The following is a 25,462-nucleotide window of genomic DNA, read 5'->3' as shown; positions in this document are numbered from 1 at the left end:
TCTCTGACCTCTCTCTCTCTCTCCCTCTCTGACCTCTCTCTCTCCCTCTCTGACCTTTCTCTCTAACTCCAACCGCTCTCTCTTTCTCTCCCTCTCTGTCCTCTCTGGCTATGTCTCCCTCTCTGACTTCTTTCTCTCTCACCCTCTCTGAAATCTCTCTCTTTCTGACCTCTCTCTCTCACTCTCCCTCTCTGACCTCTCGCTATCCCTCTCTGACCTCTCTAACTTTCTCCCTCTCTGACCTCTCTCTCTCTTCCTCTCCCTCTCCCTCTCTGACCTCTCTCTCTCTCTCCGACCTCTATCTCTCCCGCTCTGACCTATATCACTCTCTCCCTCTATGTTTACTCTTTCTCTCCCTCTCTGACCTCTCACTCTCTCTCCCTGTGACCTGTCTCTCTCTCTCCCTCTGACTTCTATCTCTCTCCCTCTCTGACCTCTCTTTCTCTGCCTCTGACCTCTCCCTCTCTCCCTCTGACCTCTCTGTCTATCTCTTCCTCTCTGACATCCCTCTCACCCTCTTTGTCCTCTGTCTCTCTCTCCCTCTCTGACCTCTCACTCTATCCCTCTCTGACCTCTCTCTCTCTCTCTCCGTCTCTGAGCTCTATCTCTCCCTCTCTGACCTATTTTTCTCTCTCCCTCTCTGACTTCTCTCTCTCTTCCTCTCCCTCTCCCCTTACCTCTCTCTCTCTCCCAATCTGACTTCATTCTCTCCCGCTCTGACCTCACTCTCTCCCTCTCTGACATTTCTATCTCCCTCTCTGACCTCTCTCTCTCTCTTCCTCTCAGTTCTCTCTCCCTCTCTCTCACTCTCTGACTTCTCACACTGTCTTTTTCTCTGACCTCTCTCTCTCTCTCTCCCTCTATGACCTCTCTCTCTCGCTCTCTGACTTCTCTCTCTCTCTCCCTCTGACGTCTCGCTATCTCTCACTCTGACCTCTCTCTCCCTCTCTGACTTCTCTCTCTCTCCCTCTCTAACATCAATTTCTCTCTACCTCTCTAACATCTATTTCTCTCTCCCTCTCTGACCTCTCTCTCTCTCCCTCTCTGACCTTTCTCTCTATCTCCGACCGAACTCTCTCTCTCTCCCTCTCTGACTTCTTTCTCTCTCACCCTCTCTGAAATCTCTCTCTTTCAGACCTTTCTCTCTCTCTCACTCTCTGACCTCTCTCTATCCCTCTCTGACCTCTCTCACTTTCTCCATCTCTGACCTCTCTCTCTCGTCCTCTCCCTCTCCCTCTATGACCTCTCTCTCTCTCTCCGACCTCAATCTCTCCCTCTCTGACGATCTCGCTCTCTCCCTCTCTGGTTTCTCTTTCTCTCCCTCTCTGACCTTTCACTCTCTCTCCCTGTGACCTGTCTCTCTCTCTCCCTCTGACCTCTATCTCTCTCAATCTCTGACCTCTCTCTCTCTCCCTCTGAGCTCTCCCTCTCTCCCTCTGACCTCTCTGTCTATCTCTCCCTCTCTGACATCCCTCTTCCCCTCTTTGTCCTCTGTCTCTCTCTCTCACTCTCTGACGTCTCTCTCTCATTCTCCCCCTCTCCCTCTCTGAACTCTCACTCTATCCCTCTCTGACCCCTCCCTCTCTCTCTCCTTCTCTGAGCTCTATCTCTCCCTCTCTGACCTATTTTTCTCTCTCCCTCTCTGACATCTCTCTCTCTCTCTCTTCCTCTCCTTCTCCCCTTACCTCTCTCTCTCTCCCAATCTGAGCTCATTCTCTCCCTCTCTGACCTCACTCTCTCCCTCTCTGACATTTCTAGCTCCGTCTCTGACCTCTCTCTGTCTCTCTCCCTCTCTGAGCTGTATCTCTCCATCTCTGACCTATTTTTCTCTCTCCCTCTCTGACCTCTCACTCTTTCTCTCTCTCTCCCTTTCTGACCTCTCTCTCTCTCCCTCTCTCACCTCTCTATCTCTCCGTCTCTGACCTCTCTCTCTCCCCTTCTCTGACCTACCTCTCTCCCCCTCGGACCTCTCTCTCTCTCTATCCCTCTCTGACCTCTCTCTCTGTCCCTGACCTCTCTCTCACTCTCCCTCTGACCTCTCTATCTCTCCCTCCCTCTCTTACCTCTCTCTCTCCCTCTCTGACTTCTCTCTCTCTCTCCCTCTGACGTCTAGTTATCTCTCACTCTGACCTCTCTCTCCCTCTCTGACTTCTCTCTCTCTCCCTCTCTAACATCAATTTCTCTCTACCTCTCTAACATCTATTTCTCTCTCCCTCTCTGACCTCTCTCTTTCTCTCCCTCTCTGACCTCTCTCTCTCCCTCTCTGACCTTTCTCTCTAACTCCAACCGCTCTCTCTTTCTCTCCCTCTCTGTCCTCTCTCGCTATGTCTCCCTCTCTGACTTCTTTCTCTCTCTGTCCCTCTCTGACCTCTCTCTCTTTCCCTGACCTCTCTCTCACTCTCCCTCTGACCTCTCTATCTCTCCCTCCCTCTCTTACCTCTCTCTCTCCCTCTCTGACTTCTCTCTCTCTCTCCATCTGACGTCTAGTTATCTCTCACTCTGACCTCTCTCTCTCTCTCTTCCTCTCAGTTCTCTCTCCCTCTCTCTCACTCTCTGACCTCTCTCACTGTCTTTTTCTCTGACCTCTCTCTCTCTCTCCCTCTAAGACCTCTCTCTCTTGCTCTCTGACCTCTCTCTCTCCCTCTCCCTCTCTGAGCTCTATCTCTCCCTCTCTAACATCTCTCTCTCTCTCTCTGACCTCTCTCTCTCTCTCTCCCTCTGACGTCCCTCTATCTCAACCTCTGACCTCTCTCTCTCTCCATCTCCGATCCCTCTCTCTCCCCGTCTCTCTCTCTCTCTGACTTCTCTCTCTCCCTCTAACATCTCTTTCTCTCTCCCTCTCTGACCTCTCTCACTCTCACCCTCACTGACATCTCTCTCTCTCTCTCCCTATCTGACCTATCTCTCTCCCTCTCTGACCTATCTCTCTCTCTCCCTCTCTGAACTCTCTCTCTCTGTATCTTACATCTCTCTCTCTCTCCCTCTCTGTCTTCTCTCTCTCTCCCTCTCTGACCTCTCTCTGTCTCTCTCCCTCTCTGAGCTGTATCTCTCCATCTCTGACCTATTTTTCTCTCTCCCTCTCTGACCTCTCACTCTTTCTCTCTCTCTCCCTTTCTGACCTCTCTCTCTCTCCCTCTCTCACCTCTCTATCTCTCCGTCTCTGACCTCTCTCTCTCCCCTTCTCTGACCTACCTCTCTCCCCCTCGGACCTCTCTCTCTCTCTGTCCCTCTCTGACCTCTCTCTCTGTCCCTGACCTCTCTCTCACTCTCCCTCTGACCTCTCTATCTCTCCCTCCCTCTCTTACCTCTCTCTCTCCCTCTCTGACTTCTCTCTCTCTCTCCCTCTGACGTCTAGTTATCTCTCACTCTGACCTCTCTCTCCCTCTCTGACTTCTCTCTCTCTCCCTCTTTAACATCAATTTCTCTCTACCTCTCTAACATCTATTTCTCTCTCCCTCTCTGACCTCTCTCTCTCTCTCCCTCTCTGACCTCTCTCTCTCCCTCTCTGACCTTTCTCTCTAACTCCAACCGCTCTCTCTTTCTCTCCCTCTCTGTCCTCTCTTGCTATGTCTCCCTCTCTGACTTCTTTCTCTCTCACCCTCTCTGAAATCTCTCTCTTTCTGACCTCTCTCTCTCACTCTCCCTCTCTGACCTCTCGCTATCCCTCTCTGACCTCTCTAACTTTCTCCCTCTCTGACCTCTCTCTCTCTTCCTCTCCCTCTCCCCTTACCTCTCTCTCTCTCCCAATCTGACTTCATTCTCTCCCGCTCTGACCTCACTCTCTCCCTCTCTGACATTTCTATCTCCCTCTCTGACCTCTCTCTCTCTCTTCCTCTCAGTTCTCTCTCCCTCTCTCTCACTCTCTGACTTCTCTCACTGTCTTTTTCTCTGACCTCTCTCTCTCTCTCTCCCTCTATGACCTCTCTCTCTCTCGCTCTCTGACCTCTCTCTCCCTCTACCTCTCTGAGCTCTATCTCTCCCTCTCTAACCTCTCTCTCTCTCCCTCTCTGACCTCGCTCTCTCTCTCTCCCTCTGACGTCCCTCTATCTCAACCTCTGACCTCTCTCTCTCTCCATCTCCGATCCCTCTCTCTCTCCCCATCTCTCTCTCTCTCTGACTTCTCTCTCTCTCTCTAACATCTATTTCTCTCTCCCTCTCTGACCTCAATCTCTCTCTCTCTGACCTCTCTCTCTCCTCCTCTCTGAACTCTCTCTCTCCCTCCCTCTCTAACAGATCTCTCTCTCTCCCTGTCTGTCTTCTCTCTCTCTCCCTCACTGACATCTCTCTCTGTCTTCCCTATCTGACCTATCTCTCGCCATCTCTGACCTCTCTCTCTCCCTCTCTGTCTTCTCTCTCTCTCCCTCTCTGACCTCTCACTCTCTCTCCATCTCTGACATCTCTATCCCTCTCTGACCTCTCTCTCTCTCTACCTCTCTGACCGCGTTCTCTCTCTTCCTCTCCATCTCCCTCTCTTACCTCTCTCTCTCTCCGATCTCTATCTCACCCTCTCTGACGATCTCGCTCTCTCCCTCTCTGGTTTCTCTTTCTCTCCCTCTCTGACCTCTCACTCTCTCTCCCTGTGACCTGTCTCTCTCTCTCCCTCTGACCTCTATCTCTCTCAATCTCTGACCTCTCTCTCTCTCCCTCTGACCTCTCCCTCTCTCCCTCTGACCTCTCTGTCTATCTCTCACTCTCTGACATCCCTCTCCCCCTCTTTGTCCTCTGTCTCTCTCTCACTCTCTGACCTCTCTCTCTCATTCTCCCCCTCTCCATCTCTGACCTCTCTCTCTCCCTCTCTGAGCTCTATCTCTCCCTCTCTGACCTATTTTTCTCTCTCCCTCTCTGACCTCTCTCTCTCTCTCTTCCTCTCCCTCTCCCCTTACCTCTCTCTCTCTCCCAATCTGACCTCATTCTCTCACTCTCTGACCTCAATCTCAGCCTCTCTGACATTTCTCTCTCCCTCTCTGACCACTCTCTCCCTCTCTGACCTCTCTCTCTCTCTCTTCCTCTCAGTTCTCTCTCCCTCTCTCTCACTCTCTGACCTCTCTCACTGTCTTTTTCTCTGACCACTCTTTCTCTCTCCCTCTAAGACCTCTCTCTCTCGCTCTCTGACCTCTCTCTCTCCCTCTCCCTCTCTGAGCTCTTTCTCTCCCTCTCTAACATCTCTCTCTCTCCCTCTCTGACCTCTCTCCTCTCTCCCTCTGACGTCCCTCTATCTCAACCTCTGACCTTTCTCTCTCTCCATCTCCGATCCCTCTCTCTCTCCCCGTCTCTCTCTCTGACCTCTCTCTCTCTCTAACATCTATTTCTCTCTCCCTCTCTGACCTCTCTCTCTCTCACCCTCACTGACATCTCTCTCTCTCTCTCCCTATCTGACCTATCTCTCTCCCTCTCTGACCTCTCTCTCTCTCTCCCTCTCTGAACTCTCTCTCTCCCTCTCTTACATCTCTCTCTCTCTCCCTCTCTGTCTTCTCTCTCTCTCCCTCTCTGACCTCTCACTGTCTCTCTCCCTCTGACCTCTCTCTCTCTCCCTCTCTGACCTCTCTCTCACTCTCACCCTCGCTGAGCTGTATCTCTCCCTCTCTGACCTATTTTTCTCTCTCCCTCTCTGACCTCTCTCTCTTTCTCTCTCTCCCTTTCTGACTTCTCTCTCTCTCTCCCTGTCTCACCTCTCTATCTCTCCGTCTCTGACCTCTCTCTCTCCCCTCCTCTGATCTACCCTTCTCCCCCTCTGACCTCTCTCTCCCTCTGTCCCTCTCTGACCTCTCTCTCTCTCTCCCTGACTTCTCTCTCACTCTCCCTCTGACCTCTCTCTCTCCCTCCCTCTCTTACCTCTCTCTCTCACTCTCTGACTTCTCTCTCTCTCCCTCTGACGTCTCGCTATCTCTCACTCTGACCTCTCACTCCCTCTCTGACTTCGCTCTCTCTCCCTCTCCAACATCAATTTCTCTCTACCTCTCTAACATCTATTTCTCTCTCCCTCTCTGACCTCTCTCTCTCTCCGTCTCTGACCTTTCTCTCTATCTCCGACCGCTCTCTCTTTCTCTCCCTCTCTGACCTTTCTCTCTCTCTCTCCCTCTCTGACTTCTTTCTCTCTCACCCTCTCTGAAATCTCTCTCTTTCTGACCTCTCTCTCTCTCTCTCTCTACGTCTCTGACATCTCTCTATCCCTCTCGACCTTTCTCACTTTCTCCCTCTCTGACCTCTCTCTCTCTTCCTCTCCCTCTCCCTCTCTGACCTCTCTCTCTCTCCGACCTCTATCTCTCCCTCTCTGACGGTCTCACTCTCTCCCTCTCTGTTTTCTCTTTCTCTCCCTCTCTGACCTCTCACTCTATCCCTCTCTGACCTCTCTCTCTCTCTCTCTCCCTCTCTGAGCTATATCTCTCCCTCTCTGACCTATTTTTCTCTCTCCCTCTCTGACCTCTCTCTCTCTCTCTCTTCCTCTCAGTTCTCTCTCCCTCTCTCTCACTTTCTGACCTCTCTCACTGTCTTTTTCTCTGACCTCTCTCTCTCACTCCCTCTATGACCTCTATCTCTCGCTCTCTGACCTCTCTCTCTCCCTCTCCCTCTCTGAGCTCTATCTCTCCCTCTCTAACCTCTCTCTCTCCCTCTCTGACCTCTCTCTCTCTCTCCCTCAGACATCCCTCTATCTCAACCTCTGACCTCTCTCTCTCCATCTCCGATTCCTATCTCTCCCCGTCTCTCTCTCTCTCTGACTTCTCTCTCTCTCTCTAACATCTCTTTCTCTCTCCCTCTCTCACCTCTCTCTCACTCTCCCTCACTGACATCTCTCTCTCTCTCTCCCTATCTGACCTATCTCTCTCCCTCTCTGACCTCTCTCTCTCACTCTCCCCCTCTCCCACTCTGACCTCTCACTCTATCCCTCTCTGACCTCTCTCTCTCTCTCTCCCTCTCTGACCTCATTCTCTCCCGCTCTGACCTCACTGTCTCCCTCTCTGACATTTCTAACTCCCTCTCTGACCTCTCTCTCCCTCTCTGACCTCTCTGTCTCTCTCTTCCCCTCAGTTCTCTCTCCCTCTCTCACTCTCTGACCTCTCTCTCTCTCTCCCTCTATGACTTCTCTCTCTTGCTCTCTGACCTCTCTATCTCTCTCCCTCTCTGAGCTCTATCACTCCCTCTCTAATCTCTCTCTCTCTCCCTCTCCGAGCTCTCTCTCTCTCTCTCCCTCTGACGTCCCTCTATCTCAACCTCTGACCTCTCTCTCTCTCCATCTCCGATCCCCCTCTCTCTCCCCGTCTCTCTCTCTCTCTGACTTCTCTCTCTCTCTCTAACATCTATTTCTCTCTCCCTCTCTGACCTCTCTCTCTCTCTCCCTCTCTGACCGACCTCTCTCCCTCTCTGACATCTTTCTCACACTCTCTCCCTCTCCGAACTCTCTTACTCTCTCTCTGACCTCTCTCCCTTTCTCTCCCTCACTGAAGTCTATCTCTCTCTCTCTCCCTCTCTGACCTCTATCTCTCCATATCTTACCTCTTTCTCTCTCTCTTCCACTCTCTCCACCTCTGACCTCTACTCTCTCTCCCTCTCTGACCTCACACTCTCCCTCTCCGAAATCTCACCCTCCCTCTCTGACCGCACTCTGTGCATCTTTGTGCTCTCTCTCTCCCTCCCTCACTGAACTCACTCTCTCTCTCTCCCTCTCTGTCTTCTCTCTCTCTCCCTCACTGACATCTCTCTCTCTCTCTCCCTATCTGACCTATCTCTCTCCCTCTCTGACCTCTCTCTCTCTCTCTCCCTCTCTGACCTCTCCCTCTCCCTCTCTTACATCTCTCTCTCTCTCCCTCTCTGTCTTCTCTCTCTCTCCCTCTCTGACCTCTCACTCTCTCTCCATCTCTGACATCTCTATCCCTCTCTGACCGCGCTCTCTCTCTTCCTCTCCATCTCCCTCTCTTACCTCTCTCTCTCTCCGATCTCTATCTCTCCCTCTCTGACGATCTCGCTCTCTCCCTCTCTGGTTTCTCTTTCTCTTTCTCTCTGACCTCTCACTCTCTCTCCCTGTGACCTGTCTCTCTCTCTCCCTCTGACCTCTATCTCTCTCAATCTCTGACCTCTCTCTCTCTCCCTCTGACCTCTCCCTCTCTCCCTCTGACCTCTCTGTCTATCTCTCACTCTCTGACATCCCTCTCCCCCTCTTTGTCCTCTGTCTCTCTCTCACTCTCTGACCTCTCTCTCTCATTCTCCCCTCTCCCTCTCTGACCTCTCACTCTATCCCTCTCTGACCTCTCTCTCTCCCTCTCTGAGCTCTATCTCTCCCTCTCTGACCTATTTTTCTCTCTCCCTTTCTGACCTCTCTCTCTCTCTCTTCCTCTCCGTCTCCACTTACCTCTCTCTCTCTCCCAATCTGACCTCATTCTCTCCCTCTCTGACCTCAATCTCAGCCTCTCTGACATTTCTCTCACCCTCTCTGACCACTCTATCCCTCTCTGACCTCTCTCTCTATCTCTTCCTCTCAGTTCTCTCTCCCTCTCTCTCACTCTCTGACCTCTCTCACTGTCTTTTTCTCTGACCTCTCTTTCTCTCTCCCTCAAAGACCTCTCTCTCGCTCTCTGACCTCTCTCTCTCCCTCTCCCTCTCTGAGCTCTATCTCTCCCTCTCTAACATCTCTCTCTCTCCCTCTCTGACCTCTCTCTCTCTCTCCCTCTGACCTCCCTCTATCTCAACATCTGACCTCTCTCTCTCTCCATCTCCGATCCCTCTCTCTCTCCCCGTCTCTCTCTCTCTGACTTCTCTCTCTCTCTCTAACATCTATTTCTCTCTCCCTCTCTGACCTCTCTCTCACCCTCACTGACATCTCTCTCTCTCTCTCCCTATCTGACCTATCTCTCTCCCTCTCTGACCTCTCTCTCTCTCCCTCTCTGAACTCTCTCTCTCCCTCTCTTACATCTCTCTCTCTCTCCCTCTCTGTCTTCTCTCTCTCTCCCTCTCTGACCTCTCACTGTCTCTCTCCCTCTGACCTCTCTCTCTCTCCCTCTCTGACCTCTCTCTCACTCTCACCCTCGCTGAGCTGTATCTCTCCCTCTCTGACCTATTTTTCTCTCTCCCTCTCTGACCTCTCTCTCTTTCTCTCTCTCTCCCTTTCTGACCTCTCTCTCTCTCTCCCTGTCTCACCTCTCTATCTCTCCGTCTCTGACCTCTCTCTCTCCCCTTCTCTGATCTACCCTTCTCCCCCTCTGACCTCTCTCTCTCTCTGTCCCTCTCTGACCTCTCTCTCTCTCCCTGACCTCTCTCTCACTCTCCCTTTGACCTCTCTCTCTCTCCCTCTCTGACCTCTCTCTCTCTCTCTTCCTCTCTCTCTCCCCTTTCCTCTCTCTCTCTCCCAATCTGACCTCATTCTCTCCCGCACTGACCTCACTGTCTCCCTCTCTGACATTTCTATCTCCCTCTCTGACCTCTCTCTCCCTCTCTGACCTCTCTCTCTCTCTCTCTTCCTCTCAGATCTCTCTCCCTATCTCTCACTCTCTGACCTCTCTCACTGTCTTTGTCTCTGAGCTCTCTCTCTCTCTCCCTCTATGACCTCTCTCTCTCGCTCTCTTACCTCTCTCTCTCTCTCTCCCTTTCTGAGCTTTATCACTCCCACTCTAACCTCTCTCTCTCCCTCTCTAACCTCTCTCTCTCTCTCTCCCTCTGACGTCCCTCTATCTCAACGTCTGACCTCTCTCTCTCTCCATCTCCGATCCCTCTCTCTCTCCCCGTTTCTCTCCCTCTCTGTCTTCTCTCTTTCTCTCTCTAACATCTATTTCTCTCTCCCTCTCTGACCTCTCTCTCTCTCTGACCTCTCTCTCTCCTCCTCTCTGACCTCTCTCTCTCTCTCCCTCTCTTACAGCTCTCTCACTCTCCCTCTCTGTCTTCTCTCTCTCTCCCTCACTGACATCTCTCTCTCACTCTCCGTCTCTGACCTATCTCTCTCCCTCTCTGACCTCTCTCTCTCTCTCCCTCTCTGACCTCTCTCTCTCTCTCCCTCTCTTACAGCTCTCTCAGTCTCCCTCTCTCTCTTCTCTCTCTCTCCCTCACTGACATCTCTCACTCTCTCTCCATCTCTGACATCTCTATCCCTCTCTGACCTCTCTCTCTCTCTCCCTCTGACTGCGCTCTCTCTCTTCCTCTCCATCTCCCTCTCTGACCTCTCTCTCTCTCCGAACTCTATCTCTCCCTCTCTGACCTATCTCACTCTCTCCGTCTCCGACGTCTCTCTCTCTCCCTCTCTGTCGTCTCACTCTCTCTACCTCTGACCAGTCTCTCTCTCACCCACTGACCTCTCTCTCTCCCTCTCTGACCGACCTCTCTCCCTCTCTGACTTCTTTCTCACACTCTCTCCCTCTCCGACCTCTCTTACTCCCTCTCTGACCTCTCTCCCTTTCTCTCCCTCACTGAAGTCTATCTCTCTCTCTCTCCCTCTCTGACCTCTATCTCTCCATTTCTTACCTCTCTCTCTCTCTTCCTCTCTCTCCGCCTCTGACGTCTACTCTCTCTCCCTCTCTGACCTCACACTCTCCCTCTCCGAAATCTCTCCCTCCCTCTCTGACATCACTCTGTGCATCTCTAAGCTCTCTCTCTCTCCCTTCCTCACTGAACTCACTCTCTCTCTCTCTCTCCCTCTCTGACCTCACTTTCTCCCTCTCTGACATCTCTCTCTCCTCATCTGACCTCTCTTTCCCTCACTGACCTCTCTCTCTCTCTCTCACTACCTCCCTGACCTCTCTCTCTCTGCCTCTCCGACCTCTCTCTCTCTCGCTCTCTCCCTCTGACCTCTCTCTCTCTCTCCCTCTGACCTCTCTATCTCTCTCCCTCTCTGACCTCACTCTATCTCTACCTCTATGACCTGACTCTCTCTCTCCCTCCCTGAAATCTCTCCCTCTGTCCCTCTGATCTCTCTCTCTCAATTCTGCTGACTTCTCTCTCTCTCCCTCTCTGACCTTTCTCTCTCTGCAACACTGACGTCTCTCTCTTCCTCTCCCTCTACCTCTCTGACCTCTCTCTCTCCCTCTCTGACCTCTTGCACTCCCTATCTGACCTCTCTCACTCTCCGACCTCTCTCTATTCATCTCCGACCTGTCTCTCGCTCTCTGATTTCTCTCTCTCTAATTCTCTGACATATCACTCTTTCTATCTCTCTCCTGCTCACCCTCCCCCTCTGACCACTTTCTCTCTCCCTCTCTGACCTCTCCCTCTATCTCTCTCCTGCTCCCCCCCCCCTCTGACCTCTCTCTCTCTCTCTCCCTCTCTGACATCTCTCTCTCCTACTCTGACCTCTCTCTCTCACTCTCTCTCCCTCTCTGTCCTCTCTCTTTATCACTCTCTGACATCTCTCTCTCTCTCTCCCTCTCAGAGCTCCATCTCTCCCTCAGTGACTTATTTCTCTCTCTCCCTCTCGAACATCTCTCTCTCCATCTCTCACCTCTCTCCGGCTCTCTCCCTCTGACCTCACTCTCTCTCCCTCTGACCTCTCCCTCTCTCCCTCTGACCTCTCTCTCTCTCTCCCTCTCAGACATCATTCTCCTCCTCTATGTCCACTCTCTCCCTTTTTGACCTATCTCTCTCAATCTCGCCCTCTCCCTCTCTGACCTCTCTCTCTATCCCTTTCTGACCTCTCTCTGTCTCTCTCCCTCTGACCTCTCACTCTCTCCCTCATTGACATCTCTCTCTCTCTCCCGCTCTGAGCTCTATCTCACCCTCTCTGACCTATTTTTCCCTCTCCCTCTCTGACCTCTCTCTCTTTCTCTCTCTCTTCCTCTCTGACCTCGCTCTCTCTCTCCCTGTCTCACCTCTCTCTCTCCCTCTCTGACCTCTCTCTCTCTCCCTGAATCTCTCTCACTCTCCCTTTCTAACCTCTCTCTCTCTCCCTCTCTGACATCTCTTTCTCTCTCTCCCTCTGACGTCTCTCTATCTCTCCCTCTGACCTCTCTCCCTCTCTGACCCCTCTCTATCTCTCTCGCACTCTGACTTCTCTCTTTCTCCCTCTCTAACATCTATTTCTCTCTTCCTCTCTAACATCTATTTCTCTCTCCCCCTCTGACCTCTCACTCTCTCTCTCTCTTCCTCTCTGACCTCTCTCTCTCTCCCTCTCTGACCTTTCTCGCCCTCTCTGACCTCTCTATCTCTCTCCAACCTCTATCTCTCCCTCTGTGACCTATCTCGCTCTATCCCTCTCTGACTTCTCTCTCTCTCATTCGCTGACCTCTCAAACTCTCTCCCTCTGACCTGTCTCTCTCTCTCCCTCTGAACTCCTCTCTCTCCCTCTCTGACCTCTCTCTCTCTCTCCCTCTCTGACCTCTCCATCTCTCCCTCTCTGACTTCTCTATCTCTGCCTCTCTGTTCTCTCACTCTCCTTCTCTGTCATCTCTCTCTATCTCTCTCTCCCTCTCTGATCTACCTCTCTCACTCTCTGACCTCTCTCTCACTCTCTCTCCCTCTCTGACCTCTCTCTCTCCCTCTCCCTCTCTGAGCTCTATCTCTCCCTCTCTAACATCTCTCTCTCTCCCTCTCTGACCTCTCTCTCTCTCTCCCTCTGACCTCCCTCTATCTCAACATCTGACCTCTCTCTCTCCATCTCCGATCCCTCTCTCTCTCCCCGTCTCTCTCTCTCTGACTTCTCTCTCTCTCTCTAACATCTATTTCTCTCTCCCTCTCTGACCTCTCTCTCATCCTCACTGACATCTCTCTCTCTCTCTCCCTATCTGACCTATCTCTCTCCCTCTCTGACCTCTCTCTCTCTCCCTCTCTGAACTCTCTCTCTCCCTCTCTTACATCTCTCTCTCTCTCCCTCTCTGTCTTCTCTCTCTCTCCCTCTCTGACCTCTCACTGTCTCTCTCCCTCTGACCTCTCTCTCTCTCCCTCTCTGACCTCTCTCTCACTCTCACCCTCGCTGAGCTGTATCTCTCCCTCTCTGACCTATTTTTCTCTCTCCCTCTCTGACCTCTCTCTCTTTCTCTCTCTCTCCCTTTCTGACCTCTCTCTCTCTCTCCCTGTCTCACCTCTCTATCTCTCCGTCTCTGACCTCTCTCTCTCCCCTTCTCTGATCTACCCTTCTCCCCCTCTGACCTCTCTCTCTCTCTGTCCCTCTCTGACCTCTCTCTCTCTCCCTGACCTCTCTCTCACTCTCCCTCTGACCTCTCTCTCTCTCCCTCTCTGACCTCTCTATCTCTCTCTTCCTCTCTCTCTCCCCTTTCCTCTCTCTCTCTCCCAATCTGACCTCATTCTCTCCCGCACTGACCTCACTGTCTCCCTCTCTGACATTTCTATCTCCCTCTCTGACCTCTCTCTCCCTCTCTGACCTCTCTCTCTCTCCCTCTTCCTCTCAGATCTCTCTCCCTATCTCTCACTCTCTGACCTCTCTCACTGTCTTTTTCTCTGACCTCTCTCTCTCTCTCCCTCTATGACCTCTCTCACTCGCTCTCTTACCTCTCTCTCTCTCTCTCCCTTTCTGAGCTTTATCACTCCCACTCTAACCTCTCTCTCTCCCTCTCTGACCTCTCTCTCTCTCTCTCCCTCTGACGTCCCTCTATCTCAACGTCTGACCTCTCTCTCTCTCCATCTCCGATCCCTCTCTCTCTCCCCGTTTCTCTCCCTCTCTGTCTTCTCTCTTTCTCTCTCTAACATCTATTTCTCTCTCCCTCTCTGACCTCTCTCTCTCTCTGACCTCTCTCTCTCCGCCTCTCTGACCTCTCTCTCTCTCTCCCTCTCTTACAGCTCTCTCACTCTCCCTCTCTGTCTTCTCTCTCTCTCCCTCACTGACATCTCTCTCTCACTCTCCGTCTCTGACCTATCTCTCTCCCTCTCTGACCTCTCTCTCTCTCTCCCTCTCTGACCTCTCTCTCTCTCTCCCTCTCTTACAGCTCTCTCAGTCTCCCTCTCTCTCTTCTCTCTCTCTCCCTCACTGACATCTCTCACTCTCTCTCCATCTCTGACATCTCTATCCCTCTCTGACCTCTCTCTCTCTCTCCCTCTGACCGCGCTCTCTCTCTTCCTCTCCATCTCCCTCTCTGACCTCTCTCTCTCTCCGAACTCTATCTCTCCCTCTCTGACCTATCTCGCTCTCTCCGTCTCCGACGTCTCTCTCTCTCCCTCTCTGTCGTCTCACTCTCTCTACCTCTGACCAGTCTCTCTCTCACCCACTGACCTCTCTCTCTCTCCCTCTCTGACCGACCTCTCTCCTTCTCTGACTTCTTTCTCACACTCTCTCCCTCTCCGACCTCTCTTACTCCCTCTCTGACCTCTCTCCCTTTCTCTCCCTCACTGAAGTCTATCTCTCTCTCTCTCCCTCTCTGACCTCTATCTCTCCATTTCTTGCCTCTCTCTCTCTCTTCCTCTCTCTCCGCCTCTGACGTCTACTCTCTCTCCCTCTCTGACCTCACACTCTCCCTCTCCGAAATCTCTCCCTCCCTCTCTGACATCACTCTGTGCATCTCTAAGCTCTCTCTCTCTCCCTTCCTCACTGAACTCACTCTCTCTCTCTCTCTCCCTCTCTGACCTCACTTTCTCCCTCTCTGACATCTCTCTCTCCTCATCTGACCTCTCTTTCCCTCACTGACCTCTCTCTCTCTCTCTCACTATCTCCCTGACCTCTCTCTCTCTGCCTCTCCGACCTCTCTCTCTCTCGCTCTCTCCCTCTGACCTCTCTCTCTCTCTCTACCTCTCTGACCTCACTATCTCTCGCCCGCTCTGACATCTCTCTCTCTCTCCCTCTCTGACTTCACTCTCTCCCTCTCTGACCTCTCTCACTCTACCTCTGTGACCTCTCTCAGTCCCTCGCTGACCTATTTCTCCTCCTCCCTCTCTAAGCTCTCTCTATCTCCATCTCTGACCTCTCTCTATCTCTCTCCCTCTGACCTCTCTCTCTCTCTCCCTCTGACCTCTCTATCTCTCTCCCTCTCTGACCTCGCTCTATCTCTACCTCTATGACCTGACTCTCTCTCTCCCTCCCTGAAATCTCTCCCTCTGTCCCTCTGATCTCTCTCTCTCAATTCTGCTGACTTCTCTATCTCTCCCTCTCTGACCTTTCTCTCTCTGCAACACTGACCTCTCTCTCTTCCTCTCCCTCTACCTCTCTGACCTCTCTCTCTCCCTCTCTGACCTCTTGCACTCCCTATCTGACCTCTCTCACTCTCCGACCTCTCTCTATTCATCTCCGACCTGTCTCTCGCTCTCTGATTTCTCTCTCTCTAATTCTCTGACATATCACTCTTTCTATCTCTCTCCTGCTCACCCTCCCCCTCTGACCACTTTCTCTCTCCCTCTCTGACCTCTCCCTCTATCTCTCTCCTGCTCCCCCCCCCTCTGACCTCTCTCTCTCTCTCTCCCTCTCTGACATCTCTCTCTCCTACTCTGACCTCTCTCTCTCACTCTCTCTCCCTCTCTGTCCTCTCTCTTTATCACTCTCTGACATCTCTCTCTCTCTCTCCCTCTCAGAGCTCCATCTCTCCCTCAGTGACTTATTTCTCTCTCTCCCTCTCGAACATCTCTCTCTCCATCTCTCACCTCTCTCCGGCTCTCTCCCTCTGACCTCACTCTCTCTCCCTCTGACCTCTCCCTCTCTCCCTCTGACCTCTCTCTCTCTCTCCCTCTCAGACATCATTCTCCTCCTCTATGTCCACTCTCTCCCTTTTTGACCTATCTCTCTCAATCTCGCCCTCTCCCTCTCTGACCTCTCTCTCTATCCCTTTCTGACCTCTCTCTGTCTCTCTCCCTCTGACCTCTCACTCTCTCCCTCATTGACATCTCTCTCTCTCTCCCGCTCTGAGCTCTATCTCACCCTCTCTGACCTATTTTTCTCTCTCCCTCTCTGACCTCTCTCTCTTTCTCTCTCTCTTCCTCTCTGACCTCGCTCTCTCTCTCCCTGTCTCACCTCTCTCTCTCCCTCTCTGACCTCTCTCTCTCTCCCTGAATCTCTCTCACTCTCCCTTTCTAACCTCTCTCTCTCTCCCTCTCTGACATCTCTTTCTCTCTCTCCCTCTGACGTCTCTCTATCTCTCCCTCTGACCTCTCTCCCTCTCTGACCCCTCTCTATCTCTCTCGCACTCTGACTTCTCTCTTTCTCCCTCTCTAACATCTATTTCTCTCTTCCTCTCTAACATCTATTTCTCTCTCCCCCTCTGACCTCTCACTCTCTCTCTCTCTTCCTCTCTGACCTCTCTCTCTCTCCCTCTCTGACCTTTCTCGCCCTCTCTGACCTCTCTATCTCTCTCCAACCTCTATCTCTCCCTCTGTGACCTATCTCGCTCTCTCCCTCTCTGACTTCTCTCTCTCTCATTCGCTGACCTCTCAAACTCTCTCCCTCTGACCTGTCTCTCTCTCTCCCTCTGAACTCCTCTCTCTCCCTCTCTGACCTCTCTCTCTCTCTCCCTCTCTGACCTCTCCATCTCTCCCTCTCTGACTTCTCTATCTCTGCCTCTCTGTTCTCTCACTCTCCTTCTCTGTCATCTCTCTCTATCTCTCTCTCCCTCTCTGATCTACCTCTCTCACTCTCTGACCTCTCTCTCACTCTCTCTCCCTCTCTGACCTCTCTCTCTCCCTCTCCCTCTCTGAGCTCTATCTCTCCCTCTCTAACATCTCTCTCTCTCCCTCTCTGACCTCTCTCTCTCTCTCCCTCTGACCTCCCTCTATCTCAACATCTGACCTCTCTCTCTCCATCTCCGATCCCTCTCTCTCTCCCCGTCTCTCTCTCTCTGACTTCTCTCTCTCTCTCTAACATCTATTTCTCTCTCCCTCTCTGACCTCTCTCTCATCCTCACTGACATCTCTCTCTCTCTCTCCCTATCTGACCTATCTCTCTCCCTCTCTGACCTCTCTCTCTCTCCCTCTCTGAACTCTCTCTCTCCCTCTCTTACATCTCTCTCTCTCTCCCTCTCTGTCTTCTCTCTCTCTCCCTCTCTGACCTCTCACTGTCTCTCTCCCTCTGACCTCTCTCTCTCTCCCTCTCTGACCTCTCTCTCACTCTCACCCTCGCTGAGCTGTATCTCTCCCTCTCTGACCTATTTTTCTCTCTCCCTCTCTGACCTCTCTCTCTTTCTCTCTCTCTCCCTTTCTGACCTCTCTCTCTCTCTCCCTGTCTCACCTCTCTATCTCTCCGTCTCTGACCTCTCTCTCTCCCCTTCTCTGATCTACCCTTCTCCCCCTCTGACCTCTCTCTCTCTCTGTCCCTCTCTGACCTCTCTCTCTCTCGCTGACCTCTCTCTCACTCTCCCTCTGACCTCTCTCTCTCTCCCTCTCTGACCTCTCTATCTCTCTCTTCCTCTCTCTCTCCCCTTTCCTCTCTCTCTCTCCCAATCTGACCTCATTCTCTCCCGCACTGACCTCACTGTCTCCCTCTCTGACATTTCTATCTCCCTCTCTGACCTCTCTCTCCCTCTCTGACCTCTCTCTCTCTCTCTCTTCCTCTCAGATCTCTCTCCCTATCTCTCACTCTCTGACCTCTCTCACTGTCTTTTTCTCTGACCTCTCTCTCTCTCTCCCTCTATGACCTCTCTCACTCGCTCTCTTACCTCTCTCTCTCTCTCTCCCTTTCTGAGCTTTATCACTCCCACTCTAACCTCTCTCTCTCCCTCTCTGACCTCTCTCTCTCTCTCTCCCTCTGACGTCCCTCTATCTCAACGTCTGACCTCTCTCTCTCTCCATCTCCGATCCCTCTCTCTCTCCCCGTTTCTCTCCCTCTCTGTCTTCTCTCTTTCTCTCTCTAACATCTATTTCTCTCTCCCTCTCTGACCTCTCTCTCTCTCTGACCTCTCTCTCTCCTCCTCTCTGACCTCTCTCTCTCTCTCCCTCTCTTACAGCTCTCTCACTCTCCCTCTCTGTCTTCTCTCTCTCTCCCTCACTGACATCTCTCTCTCACTCTCCGTCTCTGACCTATCTCTCTCCCTCTCTGACCTCTCTCTCTCTCTCCCTCTCTGACCTCTCTCTCTCTCTCCCTCTCTTACAGCTCTCTCAGTCTCCCTCTCTCTCTTCTCTCTCTCTCCCTCACTGACATCTCTCACTCTCTCTCCATCTCTGACATCTCTATCCCTCTCTGACCTCTCTCTCTCTCTCCCTCTGACCGCGCTCTCTCTCTTCCTCTCCATCTCCCTCTCTGACCTCTCTCTCTCTCCGAACCCTATCTCTCCCTCTCTGACCTATCTCGCTCTCTCCGTCTCCGACGTCTCTCTCTCTCCCTCTCTGTCGTCTCACTCTCTCTACCTCTGACCAGTCTCTCTCTCACCCACTGACCTCTCTCTCTCTCCCTCTCTGACCGACCTCTCTCCCTCTCTGACTTCTTTCTCACACTCTCTCCCTCTCCGACCTCTCTTACTCCCTCTCTGACCTCTCTCCCTTTCTCTCCCTCACTGAAGTCTATCTCTCTCTCTCTCCCTCTCTGACCTCTATCTCTCCATTTCTTACCTCTCTCTCTCTCTTCCTCTCTCTCCGCCTCTGACGTCTACTCTCTCTCCCTCTCTGACCTCACACTCTCCCTCTCCGAAATCTCTCCCTCCCTCTCTGACATCACTCTGTGCATCTCTAAGCTCTCTCTCTCTCCCTTCCTCACTGAACTCACTCTCTCTCTCTCTCTCCCTCTCTGACCTCACTTTCTCCCTCTCTGACATCTCTCTCTCCTCATCTGACCTCTCTTTCCCTCACTGACCTCTCTCTCTCTCTCTCACTATCTCCCTGACCTCTCTCTCTCTGCCTCTCCGACCTCTCTCTCTCTCGCTCTCTCCCTCTGACCTCTCTCTCTCTCTCTACCTCTCTGACCTCACTATCTCTCGCCCGCTCTGACATCTCTCTCTCTCTCCCTCTCTGACTTCACTCTCTCCCTCTCTGACCTCTCTCACTCTACCTCTGTGACCTCTCTCAGTCCCTCGCTGACCTATTTCTCCCCCTCCCTCTCTAAGCTCTCTCTATCTCCATCTCTGACTCTCTCTATCTCTCTCCCTCTGACCTCTCTCTCTCTCTCCCTCTGACCTCTCTATCTCTCTCCCTCTCTGACCTCGCTCTATCTCTACCTCTATGACCTGACTCTCTCTCTCCCTCCCTGAAATCTCTCCCTCTGTCCCTCTGATCTCTCTCTCTCAATTCGGCTGACTTCTCTCTCTCTCCCTCTCTGACCTTTCTCTCTCTGCAACACTGACCTCTCTCTCTTCCTCTCCCTCTACCTCTCTGACCTCTCTCTCTCCCTCTCTGACCTCTTGCACTCCCTATCTGACCTCTCTCACTCTCCGACCTCTCTCTATTCATCTCCGACCTGTCTCTCGCTCTCTGATTTCTCTCTCTCTAATTCTCTGACATATCACTCTTTCTATCTCTCTCCTGCTCACCCTCCCCCTCTGACCACTTTCTCTCTCCCTCTCTGACCTCTCCCTCTATCTCTCTCCTGCTCCCCCCCCCCCTCTGACCTCTCTCTCTCTCTCTCCCTCTCTGACATCTCTCTCTCCTACTCTGACCTCTCTCTCTCACTCTCTCTCCCTCTCTGTCCTCTCTCTTTATCACTCTCTGACATCTCTCTCTCTCTCTCCCTCTCAGAGCTCCATCTCTCCCTCAGTGACTTATTTCTCTCTCTCCCTCTCGAACATCTCTCTCTCCATCTCTCACCTCTCTCCGGCTCTCTCCCTCTGACCTCACTCTCTCTCCCTCTGACCTCTCCCTCTCTCCCTCTGACCTCTCTCTCTCTCTCCCTCTCAGACATCATTCTCCTCCTCTATGTCCACTCTCTCCCTTTTTGACCTATCTCTCTCAATCTCGCCCTCTCCCTCTCTGACCTCTCTCTCTATCCCTTTCTGACCTCTCTCTGTCTCTCTCCCTCTGACCTCTCACTCTCTCCCTCATTGACATCTCTCTCTCTCTCCCGCTCTGAGCTCTATCTCACCCTCTCTGACCTATTTTTCTCTCTCCCTCTCTGACCTCTCTCTCTTTCTCTCTCTCTTCCTCTCTGACCTCGCTCTCTCTCTCCCTGTCTCACCTCTCTCTCTCCCTCTCTGACCTCTCTCTCTCTCCCTGAATCTCTCTCACTCTCCCTTTCTAACCTCTCTCTCTCTCCCTCTCTGACATCTCTTTCTCTCTCTCCCTCTGACGTCTCTCTATCTCTCCCTCTGACCTCTCTCCCTCTCTGACCCCTCTCTATCTCTCTCGCACTCTGACTTCTCTCTTTCTCCCTCTCTAACATCTATTTCTCTCTTCCTCTCTAACATCTATTTCTCTCTCCCCCTCTGACCTCTCACTCTCTCTCTCTCTTCCTCTCTGACCTCTCTCTCTCTCCCTCTCTGACCTTTCTCGCCCTCTCTGACCTCTCTATCTCTCTCCAACCTCTATCTCTCCCTCTGTGACCTATCTCGCTCTCTCCCTCTCTGACTTCTCTCTCTCTCATTCGCTGACCTCTCAAACTCTCTCCCTCTGACCTGTCTCTCTCTCTCCCTCTGAACTCCTCTCTCTCCCTCTCTGACCTCTCTCTCTATCTCCCTCTCTGACCTCTCCATCTCTCCCTCTCTGACTTCTCTATCTCTGCCTCTCTGTTCTCTCACTCTCCTTCTCTGTCATCTCTCTCTATCTCTCTCTCCCTCTCTGATCTACCTCTCTCACTCTCTGACCTCTCTCTCACTCTCTCTCCCTCTATGACCTATCTCTCTCTCCGTCTCTCACTCTCTGACCTCTCTCTCTCCCTCACTGAACTCTCTCTCTCTCTCTCCTTCTCTGACCTCTATCTCTACCTCTCTCACCTCTTTCTCTCTCACTTCGTCTCCCTCTCCCCCTCTGACCTCTCTCTCTCTCCCTCTCTGACCTCACTCTCTCCCTCTCTGACATCTCTCTCTCTGACCTCTCTCTCTCCCTCACTGAACTCTCTCTCTCTCTCCCTCTCTGACCTCTATCTCTCCCTCTCTGACCTCTTTCTCCCTCACTTCGTCTCCCTCTCACCCTCTGACCTCTCTCTCTCTACCTCTCTGACCTCACTCTCTCCCTCTCTGACATCTCTCTCTCCCTCTCTGACCTCTCTCTCCCTCTCTGAACTGTCTCTCTCTCTCTCCCTCCCTGACCTCTCTCTCTCTTCTTCTCCGTCCTCTTTCTCTCTCGCTCTCTCCCTCTGACATCTCTCTATCTCTCCCTCTCACCTCTCTCTCCCTCTCTGACCCCTCTCTCTCTCTCTCCATCTCTCTCTCTCTCGCTCTCTGACTTCTCTCTCTCTCCCTCTCTAACATCTATTTCTCTCTTCCTCTCTAACATCTATTTCTCTCTCCCTCTCTGACCTCTCACTCTCTCTCTCTCTCTCCCTCTCTGACCTCTCTCTCTCTCCCTCTCTGACCTTTCTCACCCTCTCTGACCACTCTCTCTTTCTCTCACTCTCCGACCTCTCTCTATCCCTCTCTGACCTCTCTCTCTTTCTCCCACTCTGATCTCTCTCTCTCTCTTCCTCTCCCTCTCCCTCTCTGACCTCTCTCTCTCTCTCCAACCTCTATCTCTTCCTCTCTGACCTATGGCGCTATCTCCCTCTCTGCAATCTCTCTCTCTCACTCTCTGACCTCTCAATCTCTCTCCCTCTGACCTGTCTCTCTTTCTCCCTCTGAACTCTCTCTCTCTCTCCCACTCTGACCTCTCTCTCTCTCCCTCTCTGACCTCTCCATCTCTCCCTCTCTGAGTTCTCTATCTCTGCCTGTCTGTTCTCTCACTCTCCTTCTCTGACATCACTCTCTATCTCTCTCTCCCTCTCTGATCTACCTCTCTCACTCTCTGACCTCTCTCTCACTCTCTCTCCCTCTCTGACTTCTCTCTCTCTCCCTCTCTCACTCTCTGACCTCTCTCTCTCTCCCTCACTGAACTCTCTCTCTCTCTCTCTCTCCCTCTCTGACCTCTATCTCTCACTCTTTTTCTCTCTCACTTCGTCTCCCTCTCCCCCTGTGACCTCACTCTCTCTCTCCCTCTCTGACCTCACTCTCTCCCTCTCTGACATCTCTCTCTCCCTCTCTGACCTCTCTCTCCCTCTCTGACCTCTCTCTCTCTCTCTCACTCCCTGACCTCTCTCTCTCTGTTTCTCCAAACTCTCTCTCTCTCGCTCTCTCCCTCTGACGTCACTCTCTCTCGCCCGGTCCGGCATCTCTCTCTCTCTCTCCCTCTCTGACTTCTCTCTCTCCCTCTCTGACCTCTCTCCCTCTCCCTCTAGTACCTCTCTCTCTCTCTCCCTCTCTGACATCCCTCTCCTGCTCTATGTCCTCTCCCCCTCTCCCTCTGTGACCTCTCTCTCTAGCACCCTCTGACCACTCTCTCTCTCCCTCTCTGACCTCACTCTGTCTCTCTCAGACCTCTCTCTCTCTCTCTCTCTCTCTCTCTGAGCTGTATCTCTCCCTCTCCGACCTATTTTTCTCTCTCCCTTTCTGACCTCTCTCTCTCTCTCTCCCTGTCTCACCTCTCTATCTCTCCATGTCTGACCTCTCTCTCTCCCCTTCTCTGACCTACCTATCTCTCCCTCTGACCTCTCTCTCTCTGTCCCTCTCTGACCTTTCTCTCTCTCCCTGACTTCTCTCTCACACTCCCTCTGACCTCTCTCTCTCTCTCACTCCCACTCTTACCTCTCTCACCCTCTGACGTCTCGCTATCTCTCACTCTGACCTCTCTCTCCCTCTCTGACTTCTCTCTCTCTACCTCTCTAACATCAATTTCTCTCTGCCTCTCTAACATCTATTTCTCTCTCCCTCTCTGACCTCTCTCTCTCTCTCTACCTCTCTGACCTCTCTCTCGCTCCCTCTCTGAAATTTCTCTCTATCTCCGACCGCTCTCTCTTTCTCTCCCTCTCTGACCTCTATCTCTCTCTCTCCCTCTCTGACTTCTTTCTCTCTCACACTCTCTGAAATCTCTCTCTTTCTGACCTCTCTCTCTCTCTCTACCTCTCTGACATCTCTCTATCCCTCTCTGACCTCACTCACTTTCTCCCTCTCTGACCTCTCTCTCTCTTCCTCTCCCTCTCCCTCTCTGACCTCTCTCTCTGTCTCCGACCTCTATCTCTCCCTCTCTGACCTATCTTGCTCTCTCCCTCTCTGATTTCTCTTTCTCTCCCTCTCTGACCTCTCACTCTCTCTCCCTGTGACCTGTCTCTCTCTCTCCCTCTGACCTCTATCTATCTCCCTCTCTGACCTCTCTCTCTCTCCCTCTGACCTCTCCCTCTCTCCCTCTGACCTCTCTGTCTATCTCTCCCTCTCTGACATCCCTCTCCCCCTCTTTGTCCTCTGTCTCTCTCTCACTCTCTGACCTCTCTCTCTCACTCTCCCGCTCTCCCTCTCTGACCTCTCACTCTATCCCTCTCTGACCTCTCTCTCTCTCTCTCCATCTCTGAGCTCTATCTCTCCCTCTCTGACCTATTTTTCTCTCTCCCTCTCTGACCTCTCTCTCTCTCTCTTCCTCTCCCTCTCCCCTTACCTCTCTCTCTCTCCCAATCTGACCTCATTCTCTCCCACTCTGACCTCACTGTCTCCCTCTCTGACATTTCTATCTCCCTCTCTGACCTCTCTCTCCCTCTCTGACCTCTCTGTCTCTCTCTTCCTCTCAGTTCTCTCTCCCTCTCTCACTCTCTGACCTCTCTCTGTCTTTTTCTCTGACCTCTCTCTCTCTCTCCCGCTATGACATCTCTCTCTCGCTCTCTGTCCTCTCTCTCTCTCTCTCCTTCTCTGAGCTCTATCACTCCCTCTCTAACCTCTCTCTCTCTCCCTCTCTGACCTCTCTCTCTCTCTCCCTCTGACGTTCCTCTATCTCAACCTCTGACCTCTCTCTCTCTCCATCTCCGATCTCCCTCTCTCTCCCCATCTCTCTCTCTCTCTGACTTCTCCCTCTCTCTCTCTCTAACATCTATTTCTCTCTCCCTCTCTGACCTCAATCTCTCCCTCTCTGACCTCTCTCTCTCTCCCTCTCTGACCTCTCTCTCTCTCTCCCTCTCTTACAGCTCTCTCTCTCTCCCTCTCTATCTTCTCTCTCTCTCCCTCTCTGACATCTCTCTCTCTCTCTCCCTATCTGACCTATCTCTCTCCCTCTCTGACCTCTCTCTCTCTCTCTCTCCCTCTCTGACCTCTATCTCTCACTCTCTGACCTTTTTCTCTCTCACTTCGTCTCCCTCTCCCCCTCTGACCTCTCTCTCTCTCTCCCTCTCTGACCTCACTCTCTCCCTCTCTGACATCTCTCTCTCCCTCTCTGACCTCTCTCTCCCTCTCTGACCTCTCTCTCTCTCTCCCTCCCTGACCTCTCTCTCTCTGCTTCTCCGTCCTCTCTCTCTCTCGCTCTCTCCCTCTGACTTCACTCTCTCTCATCCGGTCCGACATCTCTCTCTCTCCCTCTCTGACTTCTCTCTCTCCCTCTCTGACCTCTCTCCCTCTCCCTCTCTGACATCTCTCTCTCTCTCTCTGACCTCTCTCTCTCTCTCTCCCTCTCTGAGCTGTATCTCTCCCTCTCTGTCCTATTTTTCTCCCTCCCTCTCTGACCTCTCTCTCTTTCTCTCTCTCTCCCTTTCTGAATTCTCTCTCTCTCTCTCTCCCTGTCTCACCTCTCTATCACTCCATGTCTTACCTCTCTCTCTCCCCTTCTCTGACCTACCTCTCTCCCCCTCTGACCTCTCTCTCTCTGTCCCTCTCTGACCTCTCTCTCTCTCCCTGACTTCACTCTCACACTCCCTCTGACCTCTCTCTCTCTCACTCCCGCTCTTACCTCTCTCCCTCCCTCTGATGTCTCGCTATCGCTCATTCTGACCACTCTCTCCCTCTCTGACTTCTCTCTCTCTCCCTCTCTAACATCAATTTCTCTCTACCTCTCTAACATCTATTATTCTCTCCCTCTCTGACCTCTCTCTCTCTCTCCCTCTCTGACCCTTCTCTCTATCTGCGACCGCTCTCTCTTTCTCTCCCTCTCTGACCTCTCTCTCTCTCTCTGACTTCTTTCTCTCTCACCCTCTCTGAAATCTCTCTCTTTCTGACCTCTCTCTCTCTCCCACTCTGACCTCTCTCTGTCCCTCTCCGACCTCTCTCACTTTCTCCCTCTCTGACCTCTCTCTCTCTTCCTCTTCCTCTCCCTCTCTAACCTCTCTCTCTCTCTCTGACCTCTATCTCTCCCTCTCTGACCTATCTCGCTCTTTCCCTCTCCGGTTTCTCTTTCTCTCCCTCTCTAACCTCGCACGCTCTCTCCCTGTGACCTGTTTCTCTCTCTCCCTCTGACCTCTGACTCTCTCCCTCCCTGACCTCTCTCTCTCTCCCTCTGACCTCACCCTCTCTCCCTCTGACCTCTCTGTCTATCTCTCCCTCTCTGACATCACTCTCCCCTTCTTTGTCCTCTGTCTCTCTCTCACTCTCTGACCTCTCTCTCTCACTCTCCCCCTCTACATCTCTGACCTCTCACTCTATCCCTCTCTGACCTCTCTCTCTCTCTCTCCCTCTCTGAGCTCTATCTCTCCCTCTCTGTCCTATTTTTCTCTCTCCCTCTCTGACCTCTCTCTCTCTCTGTTCCTCTCCCTCTCCCC

Source organism: Carcharodon carcharias, chromosome 8 (genome assembly GCF_017639515.1).
Source record: "Carcharodon carcharias isolate sCarCar2 chromosome 8, sCarCar2.pri, whole genome shotgun sequence".
In the NCBI taxonomy this organism is placed as follows: domain Eukaryota; kingdom Metazoa; phylum Chordata; class Chondrichthyes; order Lamniformes; family Lamnidae; genus Carcharodon; species Carcharodon carcharias.
The sequence above is the reverse complement of the archived record's forward strand: the minus strand, read 5'-3'. Positions refer to the sequence as shown.